The sequence below is a fragment of the Zonotrichia albicollis genome, chromosome 5 (assembly GCF_047830755.1).
Source record: "Zonotrichia albicollis isolate bZonAlb1 chromosome 5, bZonAlb1.hap1, whole genome shotgun sequence".
NCBI classification, from domain to species: domain Eukaryota; kingdom Metazoa; phylum Chordata; class Aves; order Passeriformes; family Passerellidae; genus Zonotrichia; species Zonotrichia albicollis.
The window spans coordinates 20,022,715-20,035,000 of record NC_133823.1 but is presented as its reverse complement, the minus strand read 5'-3'; the positions used below and the strand labels follow the sequence as shown (position 1 = coordinate 20,035,000).

The window sequence follows — 12,286 nt, the reverse complement described above, 5'->3', positions numbered from 1 at the left end:
ACAAATGCCAGCCTAGACATTACACAAACAAATAAGAGGAAAACACTTTCCTAAAGAGCTTTTAATTTTTTGTTAAATGATTTCCCTTACTATATTAGAACTCTGATTTCTCTGTGGCGTAATTTAACGAGGTTGCCAATCCTCTGTACTTTTTCCAAGTTCTATACAAAATATGGCTTATTAACCAACAAAATAACACATATAGAATGCTACAAGTTAGTCTGAGTGGACTTCTGCAGATGTTATAATGCAGGACAACAGTTTAGACTTCAAATCCTAATCAATTTAACCAGCTTACTCTACTGTTGGCTTTTTAGATAAACAAGTTAAATTACTTTTTCTTACTGAGCCTAAAAACAAACCAATCAACCAACCAAATAAATAAAAACCAGGTCATACAAAGCTGAGGATACAAAGTTCCAGAACTAAGAAAAATTCTCTTTGACTTCAACAAGCTCCAGTTCTGGTCTTTGGCCTACCCTCTGCAAGTAAGTCCATACCAACTGTGCAAGTACACGGTGCAATATCTGTCATAACTATCCTTATACCAGCTTGAGTTACTGAACAAATACAGGATTTGATTCTGTATAAAGCCCTCAGGCACATCTTTCACCAGCAACAGTGAGAACTTTGTCTGGGTAAGATACCTAGGTTCAAAATTGGTACTGCTAGCTCTAATTGTATGTCACATCAGTATTCTTCTGTCAGATGCTATGAAATACTAATCTCTTGACTAGACAGCTGTTTTCTAGCTATCATGACTCCCCTGAAAACCTTAAATATGGTAAGGAAGCACCTGAAAAGAATAGGGTGAACCATGAGTCCACAGAGTGTTAGAGATTTTGTTTATTTTCTTTTAGGCTGCCTGGTTTGAAGGTCATAGAATCATGGACTCTTTAAGGCTGGAAAAGACCTCCAAGATCATTGACTCTACCCTTTGACTAAACACCACCATGCACACTAAAACATATTGAGAAGTGCCACACCCACCCATTTTTTGAACACGTCCAGGGATGGTGACTTTACCATTTCTCTGGGGAGCTTTTTCCTTTCAGTGAAGAAATTTTTCCTAATATCTGACCTGAGCCTCCTCAGCACAATTTGAGGTCATTTCCTCTTGTCCCAGTTACCTGGGAGAAGAGGCCAACACCAACCTTGCTCCAAACATCTTTCAGGGACTTGTTTTACCATTCTTTTCTCCAGATTGAACAACCTCAGGTCCTCAGCTGCTTCCTGGGCTAATCATCATCCTGTCATTTACTGGAGACAATGGAGATTCTCCGCTTTCAGGTATTTCTTACTGACAATACATAAATCCATGATGATGCCAGAAAAGGAGGAGTCACATAAATTTGCATGGTCTTAATTTTTGTCAGAATCCTTAAATGGAATTTTGACATCACTATTACCAGTGGTTACTGATATCAGAAATTAAGTCTCTTTAATATTGAAGTATTTTTCAATCTTTTTTATAAAATACATTATTTAAGTTTGTTCATTAAAAAGCCTGTTTCTAAGCTCTGCTTTTAATATGACCACTAATTGTGTATATAAAAACACATTTCTGAAATTCACCTTTCTGAAATTCAAAAAATAGTGATACCTGAATTAGCATACATCTCCTAACTATCTTATCTACCTTACAGAAATGACAACCTCTGAGGCAGCCTTCATCTTTGCATTAAGGGAAGGTATATGTGTAATTTTGCGTAGTATGAAAGTACATCAAGTTTTCTGACACATCCTCTACAAGCGTTTCAAAAATAGTAAGTTAAGAAACAAAATCTCAGCCCTTGTCCTGTTGGCTGTTAATAAAATTCCATCTGGTCACTTAGGAAGTGTGCCAACATTACCACACAAAGAGTTTTTAAGCTGTTTGAATGTTCAAGAGTCATTTGACAGCTTTTTTATTTACCTTTTTTTTTTTTTTTTTGTCAAATATGCACCTAATACTATACAGATGGCTAGGTTCTAACAAGTTTGCTTGTATGCAATCTTGAAACTAACCTTGAAAGTAAACTGCTGAGGTTTTGCTTTGGGGTGTTGCTTGGGTTATACGTTTTTTCCTAACATTTAGGATTGTTCAGTCTACTGCTGCTCCAAGTTCCTTATTAGGCAAATAGAAAACGAAAGTGAAAACTTGGTGCCTGGCTTTTCTGAAACTGCAAACATAGTAAGAATCTGCTCAACCTGCTCAAAAACAACAGAATAGGAGTAGGGGAAAGGGAGCTGAAGTCTCAGTAGACAGCAAGTTAAAGAAATGTTCACTGACAAAAATCTTCAAAGGGAAAGAAATCCCAAGAACCACTCTGGGCAATGAGAGAGACTTCAGTAGCAGATGGAGACTATTCTCAGTGTATATTTTCTGTATATCTTTTAGTGCCAAAATCAGTTCTAGATTTAGTCTCTTGACAGTGTGATAAAAGATGTGTATTTAATACAGAAAAATAATTTTCACACTGTAATTTATATTCAAATTTGTATTGGAAAATCAAAATTGGTTTGCCAAAAATGCCCCAGCTCCCCATTTAAAAAAATATAATTTCTGAGTGACCTGATCCAGCTTCAAAGTTACCCAGCTTGGAAAAGGAGACTGAATTAGCTGATGCCATCAATGACTTCATTTTTTGTGTGAAGCTGTTAGTCCATGTCATGAGGCTGTGTAAATCACTAACACGTAACAGTGAATTTGCTTGGTCTGGTCTATTGCCTTCTACAATCATTATAATGACCAAATTATCAGGAGGATTCAATATGTTACAAGTCTTGCAGGGGTAATGTTGGTCATCCACTTCTGCATGATACTGAGCCAAAAAGGACAGGTGAAACAACACTGAATGGTTCACCAGGCTCTCAGCTTGAGGATCAGCTGTCTGGGATTCAAGAAATCCAGTCAGACAAGAATGCTATTTCACTTGAAGTGGTTTAGTAACGCTTTCTCCTCATTCATATCCCTCAACTTCTTTTAACTGAATCAAGTATAAAATCTGTTAGTTAAGAAAATCAATTTGTATCTTAAATTTCTGTAGGATAAGCACTCACTATGCAGGTAAGGGTCTGATTCTGTCACTATTTATAGATGGATAACTGAGTAGTCTTACACTTCTGCATACGTTCTAAGGTCCTGACATACACTGAGATAATAAAGAGAATAAACATGTAAAAACATAAAGTATTTTTACTGTTGTTTTAATTAAATTGTGGGCAATTCAACCAAATGAAGTTCTGGAAAGGATCTGAGTAGAAAGATCTTGGCTTTGATGTTCTCTTTAAATTTTTTACTTTGGATTTAATTAAAACTAGCTACTCCAATATTCAAAGCTATAGATTAGAAACAAAGAGCAATCCACTACAGAACATAAAATGTATCTGAGCAGTGGAAAATAGACTAACCTAGGAAAAGCTGTGAAGATTTAAGGAAAGACCATTATAGATCTAATAACAGAATATAATGGTCTTTCTACACATATTCTGTGTGCTATATTTTTGTTTTGTGCTATGTTTTTAAAGGTATCTTGGCACCTTAAATGAAGTTGTAATTGAAATAAATAATTTATGGAATCTGCTTTTGTATTCTTGGTCTGAGATCTTACATTTTTATAAGTTAATAACTTGAATTTCCCAGTCCTTTTCCAGGCAAAGAAACTGTCTTGTTTGTTGGGTATTCAAGCAACTTATTTTAGATTCAAGGTTGATTGGAACACTCTAGCAACCCATTTTCTCCTGGTCCATCTATCAACCTGAGTTTCTCTGTGGCAGCTGCTACTGGTGTCTGGTGCTGAAAGAGTCCCCTTTGCATGTCAGCTCTGTGAGAAACCTCTCTGACGTCTGACACAGAACAGATACCAGATATTGAAAAGCCTGGAGGCTCACACAACAGTTCAATGAAATCTCAACAAGGAAAGTAAGTAAGCATTTACCCTGATACAATTATAAAGGTCATTTTGTATTATATTCTTTTACATTTAACATAGAAATATAAATATTAAATAAAAAAAATTTTAAAAGGTAGCAATTAAGTTAGCTTAGCAGTTCCTAATTAAAAAGACATAAGGCATTTTGTTATGCAACAACACTCATGCAAGTTCCATTTTCCTTCTTGACAAGATACATATCCTAAACCAGCTGATCTACTACACTCATCCCCGCAGCTATCTTTTTATGGAAACATACTGTTTTCCCCGAGTTCTCTATTCCAGCAGAAGGCTGAATTGCAGCCTCTGCATTGTCAGACTGGGGGACTTCACAATGATGTTCCAAAGGGCACATATTCCTTCGATGCAAAGTCTTAATGGTGATTTATGGTGTACTCAGAGGACTTCAAAATTTGTGTTTAATTTGGTTTTATTTATTTTTCCCCAAAATCACCCCAAAAGTCCTTACTTTTAATTACAAGCTGCATGATAATTACAAACCATGCATGAAAGCTTTTAACCCTGAAAATACACTGTTTGAATTTGATGAGTGTGTACAAGTAAGTTCCTAACTGAAGTGGCTTGTCATTTGTGTTGTTATTGTTAGGTTTTTGGTGAAAGTTTCTTAGAAACAGATTAGTTACAAATCTAATAAGTGCCTCTAAACCCTTTTATTTACAAATGTCTTACAATCAAACACTCTTATGATTGTAAGTACTTGTTTACCTGTATTATCCTACCTGATGTACTTTCATCAAAGCATTTTTGTCCCAAGGAGAAAATCCGAGAGAAAGACTAGCAAATAAAAATGCATCTTTCCACCTAAACACACAATTGTTAAGACCTGTAACTAAGAAATTCCCTTTGACCACAGAAGGGCCAATAGATATGTGACAGACTTCTCATGCCTTGGAGAAAATGGCTTTTAGTATTCTCTAATGTTAGTGAAGAATAAAGAGGAAATTAAGTCAGTTTTGGAAATCCCTGCTTCTTGGCTGGTGAAATGGCACTAATCGTCCAATTTAGCAGTTTAGTAAAAATTACTAAAATGGCCTGAAATGAACAATATGCACTTTGCAGGCAGACTGTGGTGCCCACATATCACAAATTGAAGGCTACATTGTCAGCATCATTTGTCTATAAGCTTTTAGGGCCAAAGTGTACTCTAGAGTTTTTAGCTTGCTTTTATATATATGATGCATAGCTTTAAACCTGGTCTTATTAAGATTAGCAGGCATCTGTGGTTAATCCCTCTAGTGATAAATAGCTGCCTATTAATGCAGTTATTTATTTACACCTCGGAATGCATAGGATGTAGAGCATCAATAAAAACACTGCAGTGATGGGATCAGCTCAGATCCTCTCTAAAGGAAAAGGATTCAATTGAGTCTTCATGTAAGACTGACACAAAACTATGGAATCTGATGGCAAAATTAAAATGGTGCACAAACTGATCAATATAACCCTGTTTGAAACAAAAATTTTCACAAAACCCACTAGTATTCTGCATGGCTGCTGTAGTTATAAGTGATCATTAACCTCTGCCCAGCCTTTAAGAGCTTTATTTAGTAAAATTCATACAAGAGTGACAATGCAGTAAACATGATACTGATGTTCTGATGCAGCACATTACAGTACATGGGCACAGCTGGATAAATCACAATCCAATTCTTACGGTTCTCAAGTATTGCTTCAAAAAACTGTGATGAGTATTTGAATGAGCGAGATGATGCAATAGGTATGCACTGAAAATATACTTTTGGAGAGAGAAAATCTGACAGCACAAATTAGGGGGAAAAAATCTCAGAAAGAGAGGGCTACTTCCTATGTCTTAAATCTCAAGACTCTTAATTAAGCTATTAATCCCCCATTCAATCAACTGTGTTTGGGCAACATCCCAAAAACAAGTGAAAAGCTCCCTAGAGATACATATTTACAGGAGGCCTAATAAAAAAAGGCAAGCAAGACTTCTTTTCAAAAAGAAATGTAACTTTTAAAGATGAAAAATTTCTGCAAAATGCCATTCACTAGATTAAATTGCAAGTAATTTGCTTCCCCCACAAGCAGGGTCTGACTGTGTGCAAAGTGGAGGAGTGCTTTGCTTTCTCTGCTTAATAACCAGCTCTCAGACTAGGTAAAGAGTCATATTGACAGAAACTGAAAGGAGTCAGGTTCTGCACACAGTCTGCAGGTCTCAAGGATGAAGGGCAGATGGGAAGTACAAACAAGTCCTTGGGATACATTTCACAAGGGATGCAAGGATCTGTGACAACTTGATACAGTAGCACATGCTATGTACCCAAATGAAGAATGCCCACTGTACTCTTAGAAACGTTTATTCCTTTGCTGACCGTGAAGATCTTGACTGATCCTTAAATCACAGGGGAAGAAAAAAGCATCAAGTTTATATGCAGAGATGACTGGAGGAAGCCTACCTCCCATGGACTCTTATCAGACACCAGATTCTGGAGAAATATTACTTTTCCTTTTAAGTACCAATGCATTTGGCTTATATCCAGATCCAGAATTCTCTTAGTTCTCTCAGGCATCTTATTAACCAAATTCATATATTACTCTTACTGGTATCTCTGAGGGTACGGCTCTTCTAGGCCCTGCTTCCAATGTGTCCTGTAAACACAGGCAACAGAGGAATTCTTGGGAGAAAGAATCCAACACAAAGCACATGGCAACAATTTGAAAGTACCTTTTGCACATTAGTGTGAACATGAAAATAAACCAAATGCTATCCTCTACCTGAAGGGATTTAATAAAATTTCTCCAAAACATACTCAAATCAAATTTTTGTATTTTTCATGTGAGGACTGAAATACCTTTCATTTCTTCTGTTGAGACATATTTTATATTGGATGGGGCTTGAGAAACCTGTTCTAGTGAAAAGTGTCCCTGCCCATTGCAGAGGGCTTGGGACTAGATGACCTTTGATGTCCCTTCCAACCCTACCAATTCTATAATTGTATATTAAACAGTCATTGCCATTGCATAAAAAAATTAGTAGTCACACAAAAAAGTGCCTGAACTAAAACCCTTCACCTTTAAAAAATATGCCTTATCTAACACAGTAGGAACACACATCGCTATTGGGTCTTATATCCTGGTCAGTTTGAGGGTACAGCTTTAATTTCACGCAGAAAAAAAGCTTTGACTTTTGGAGCTCTTCCTTGCATAAAGATGTGCCTGTCCCAAAGAAGGCAAAGTTGGTAACCCACTTGTGCCTCTTCCTCCATTCACATTTGAAAAGAAAAAGGTTTCAAACTTCCTTAGAAAACATGCAGGCATCCAGCTCTAAGAAATAATTTCAAGCCCTGGGCTTAAGGCAGAAATCATGCTGATCAGAAAATGGCATGCATATTAATTAAGGGTGATTTCCTGCTGAGCTTGGAAGTTCATCCTCTTCTGGACTCTCCAAGCACTTTTTATTTACACAGCCAGAACTCTTGGCTCAGGTTTCTAAATGCCACATTGGAAACCAGCACCTAAAATTCAGAGCATATGTGAAATGCAGTCTGCCCCTAACCAGGCATCTATGGAGAAACTGCCACTACAGTATTCCAGGATATTCATGGCATTTATTTTATACAGACTCTTAGGAGGACTGAGCTACTGATCAGCTGCCAGTCCTTTTGCCAATAGGAAGGAAAGAAGCAGGGATACTTCAGAAGGAAGACACAAACAACAGAAGTCAAAACCCAGCATGATTTTTGAGGCAATTCCTGACAGCATGTCACAAGGATGTGGCAGCCTTTGGCATAACTGAGTGCACTTATTTATGGACCAGTAAATAGTCAAGAGGCACTAAAAATCTTTGCAATGGTAGGTCAGTAGTCTGAATAACATCACCAATGTGCCCTAGGCCATCCTCCACTTGCATCTTGCACCGACATTAAGGAACAGCACAGTCCTTTATATACCCTCTGTTTAGAGTGTTTACACCAAGGAAATTCCTCTTGTTCAGCATCTATAACTCCCACAGATGCCAGTCACAAAGGGACCACAGTTGAGAAAAGAATCTCTCTCCCAGTAAGTTTTGTGGTTTTCTTTCTCCTGCATCTTTTTGGTTGCTATTATAATTCCTTTGAAAGAGGAAGAAAGGGGAAGTAAAGAAAACCATAGTTCAGAAGGTGTCACACTTTACAGGGTAAAGCTTAGAGACATTTCATGGAGTAAACGTGTAGAATACGCTCAAACCCAAAGCTGTTGTCAATTTTAACTACTGCAGATATGCTGATATTTTAATGAAATGAATAAACGAAAAGGATGTTTCTGTATCAGCAGGCACAGAGCAAAGCAGCTTTGTTGCTGGCCATATCCTATTTACTCCCAGAAGCTGCATATAAGAATAAAAATTTAAAAGAATATCAGCAGGTGAAATATTCTTACTTTCCATTTTATTAACACATAAAAGCATAATATGGAATGTTACTGAATGTTATTAATTAATACAGTAAGCAATTGATCCTTAAAGCAGCATTTATCAGGAAAGTTGATCATTCAGCTATAAGAACAAGATATAAAGTCTTTTTTCCTTCCTCAGGTCCCTTTGAACCAAGCGGCTGGGCACAACAAATAGTAGTTTGGTTACTGCTGATAATTTCAAATCTGTTATAAATTCAACACAAGGACACGCTTAGCTCCCTCTACAGCTTATCTAGGCATCAGACCTTCTCAAACTAAGCACTCCCCCACTCCACATCAGCACTGTCACATGTAACCAGGGCCAGATTCCTCCATAGAAAAGGGTACAGGAAAGTCCAGAGAGAGGGAACTAAAAACTAGTAGTGCTGAAAAATCTGCACTAAAATATCCCAGGAAACACATCTGGTCAGCATCACCCTTTTAGACTGAAGTTTCAGGTCTTCTTGAAAAATAGTCCAGTTATTTCCCTCTAGAGAAGTATTAAATGCTTCTGTCAAAAGGAACTATCCTCTGATCTAGTTGAGCAGAACTTTTGATTGTCCTACAGTCAACACCATAGGTGCTCTAGAAGGATAAAAACTGGAGGATGCTACCAAGTAACTTTGCAAGGATAGATTTATCTATCTTGGAAAAACTTCCATTTCCTCCAGGTTGCCAAAAATTTATTACCAAAGCTAAAAAAGTACATTAGTAATATTACACAAGTAAAAGCACAATGTGTTGGAATAAATGAACCTAATTTGTGTAGAGGCTTTTATCTCTCTAATTAATACAGATATGGCCTCGACAGACAGAGTGTGGATATGGCTGAAGTGTGGGACTCAAGAGAGCTTGTAAGTACATGTTCTAGATCATCATATTTCATGTCAAAGAAGGCTCAAGGTATGCACTCTCCTCTGCTTATCTGGAAAAGAACATGGTTATGTCATAGAATCAAAGAAAAGCACTGAAAGCTGTACTAAAATCCAAAAAGATTACATCAACAACATGTAGACAGGGTGGGAGCTCAGTAGGGCTTTCATGAGAATGGCTGGGAGATCTGGATCCATCGGTTTCCCATTAACTGCTGCTGCAAGTCAATCTGAATGCATTTCTCATCAGCTAAGTAAGTAATGTAGCACAGAAAGAGCTGAAATCCTATTTAGGCTACGTCTTTACATTCCATGTTCATCCCCAGTGTGATTTTGCAGAATTAAGCCTGGTGGGTGTGTACAGACAAAGGTTTGCCATCCTCTATCCACTTGCATTAACTTGTGCTTAATTGTAACTGCGGTCAGTACAAGGCACAGTTACTTGTAGTAACTGACAAACACTCCTAGGCAATTTTTCAAGTACACAGACTTTAACTATTCTTAATAAATAAATAGGGTTTGTATTTTATAAATAATAAATAAACTTTAATTTTCCTGTGTGGTGGTTTGACCAGGAAGAAGTGGGAATTCTGGGATGCTGTGGTCAAACCAATGGATGTTCTGAGTTTGATACTGGCACCTGGTGTAGCCAGTGGGGTTTGGACACACCTCCGAGAATACACAGGGGTTAAAAAGCAGAGCTCTGGCCCTGGAAGGTTCTCTTGGGACGTGGAGGAGAAGAAGTCAGATCTCCCTCCCCTGTCCAGCCGCTGCTGCTGGGCGGGGGAGGGGCAGCCCCGTGGTAGGCCCTGGGCCTGGACAGAGATGGGGGGTGAGGAGGCCCTCGAGGATGGAAGGGTGGAGGAGCCCCAAGAGACATCGGGCAGCCATCCCCCCGCCCCCCCCAGGAGAGAGAGAGAAGAGCCGGCGATGCCGAATGTGATAGCAGCCGGCCCAGGAGGAGAAGGGGGAGGAGAGTGCCGACGGCCCGAGCAGCAGCGATGTGGGAGTGCCGGCGTTCTGGGACAGACAGAGACTGAAATTTTTAACCCTTTTGCTTACATGATTGGGACCTTGTAAAAATGCTGATCCTCCTCAGAGCTGGATAAGAAGAGAGATAAGAGATGAGATGAGACAAGGACCTGGCCTGAAGGACGTGGAGACGACTGAGTGAGTGGGGAGAGATGATTGGAGTGGCCTTTTGGCTGGACTTTTCTTGTGGCCATGGACTCAGTTTGTTCCTGTGACACAGAGACTGCACTTAGGGGGAGGCAGTGCCTCAGAACCAGGAGGGTTCATCGTGGGGACCCCTCGGCCCCAGGGGGTTGGAAAAGTATGGGGGGGACAGATGTCCCAAAGCAGAGACTGTGCCTTTTTGGAGTGAGACAAGGCATCCTTGAAAGACAACCCTAAAAGCAGCTCTGGTCCATGCACGGTGGTGAGAGCACTGGGCATGGAAGGAAGATGTCACAAGCGGCAAAAGGACTTTTTCCGGGCGGTGCCGAGTGACATTGGAAGCACAGAGGTTTCAGCGTGTTTCCAGGGGAAGCCTATGGAACAAGAAGGACTCCTCTCCTCTTCATGAACTGAAGTTTGAGTATACTAAAGTGTGGTGCCAGGCTGGGCAGTTGGTGATTTGGGAGAATGTATCGGATTGGGAAATTCAGGTAGTGGGGAGGAGGAAAGTGGTTTTTTTGTAAGGTTTTCAATTTTTTTTTCCTTTTCCTTATAGTTTTTTCCCTATTTTCCTGTAGTTTAGGTAATAAAGTGTTCTTTATGTTTAAGCTGGAGCCTGTTTTGCTTATTCCTGGTCACATCTCACAGCAGACACCAGGGTGAGGGCATTTTCATGGGGGCACTGGCTCTGTGCCAGGCTCAAACCATGACATCCTGGAGTCACAGTTATGAAGGGCTCGTCATTGCTTTGCATACTATCAAGAAGTCAAACATAAATCTGCCAGCCCTATTCAGACTGGCTGAACAGCAGATTTTGAGTATGCAGTTTGTGCTTGACACCCCTATAGCCTAAAGGCAGATACACATTTGTAATCTTTGCAAACAACACTGAATTTGGAGAAACAACTGGCACACCAAAGAGGAGTCCAGAGGCACTGTCCAAAAACCTGGGGACTGGATCAACGAAGTCTCCTGAAGTTCAACACAGGTAAGTGCCAAGTTCTGCAGCTATAGCACCAAGCACCAGGGCAGGCTGGGAACACACTGCTGTAAAGACCCAGGGGTTACAGGGATGCCAAGTGAAACACGAGGCAGCAGCATGTTCCCAAGTAAACAAAGCAAACTGTTACATGTTACATCTGGAGCATGACCAGCACATTGAGGCTCTGCTTGATGCCTGCAGGGATTTGTGTCTCCCACAATTCTATGTCTGGGTCTGTATGTCCCAGATCAAGGACACTGCAAAACTGGGCAGAACTATCAAAATGGTCATGTTCTCTCAACTCACGATGTGTAACAGCTTGTGGGCCTCTGTAGTCTGGCAAAGAGGAGGCTAAGGGGGAAGCCTGGAACTACCTGAAGGGATGTTACAGAAACTACAGAGGTTTCAAGCAGTAGCTGCACAAAATCATAGGTGACCTGGTTCAACCACCTCAAAATTCTCCCAAGTTGTGGTTAGGTATTTGTTCTATGATTCCATGAACCTGTTTCAAATTTCATCTCAAAACACTTTCACTGTGCCTACCACAGTGTCTCCAGGTAGGACATGCAGGTATGCCTAAGTCTTGTTGTGTCACAAATGTAACAGCTTAGTCCTTCTAAAAATTAGCAGAGCACTGATTGGAAAATTCATCATCTGACTAGTCCGGCTATCTAACTTTCATTTAATAAATCTTTTCCTTTTCTTTCCAAACAGGTTAAGTACTCTTTTACTTTACAAAACAGGTAGCAGTTTGGGGCTCATGAAGAAAAGATCTCAAACACAAGTAAAAATTACTCCTTTTACACCTAAAATGATTTCATTTCACTTGCAAACAATATGTTAATTTTAGAATGATATTTTTATTATGATTCATGTGTTATGATATTTACTCAACAGTGCATGCAGTTTTGGTACTTCTTGAACTCTCA

At 39.4% G+C, this 12,286-nt stretch overlaps 1 protein-coding gene and 1 long non-coding RNA gene across 4 annotated transcripts in view; one reads left to right on the top strand and one right to left on the bottom strand.

Annotated features, from left to right (window-relative positions):
- RAP1GDS1 (Rap1 GTPase-GDP dissociation stimulator 1) overlaps positions 1-12,286 on the bottom strand; it is a 97,953-nt gene that overhangs the window by 72,742 nt on the left and 12,925 nt on the right. The window lies entirely within an intron of this gene.
- On the top strand, positions 653-10,983 carry LOC141729136 (uncharacterized). The gene is made up of 4 exons (XR_012580387.1): positions 653-1,290; positions 1,647-1,766; positions 3,760-3,904; positions 9,124-10,983. It is a non-coding gene; the product is annotated as an uncharacterized LOC141729136 (long non-coding RNA).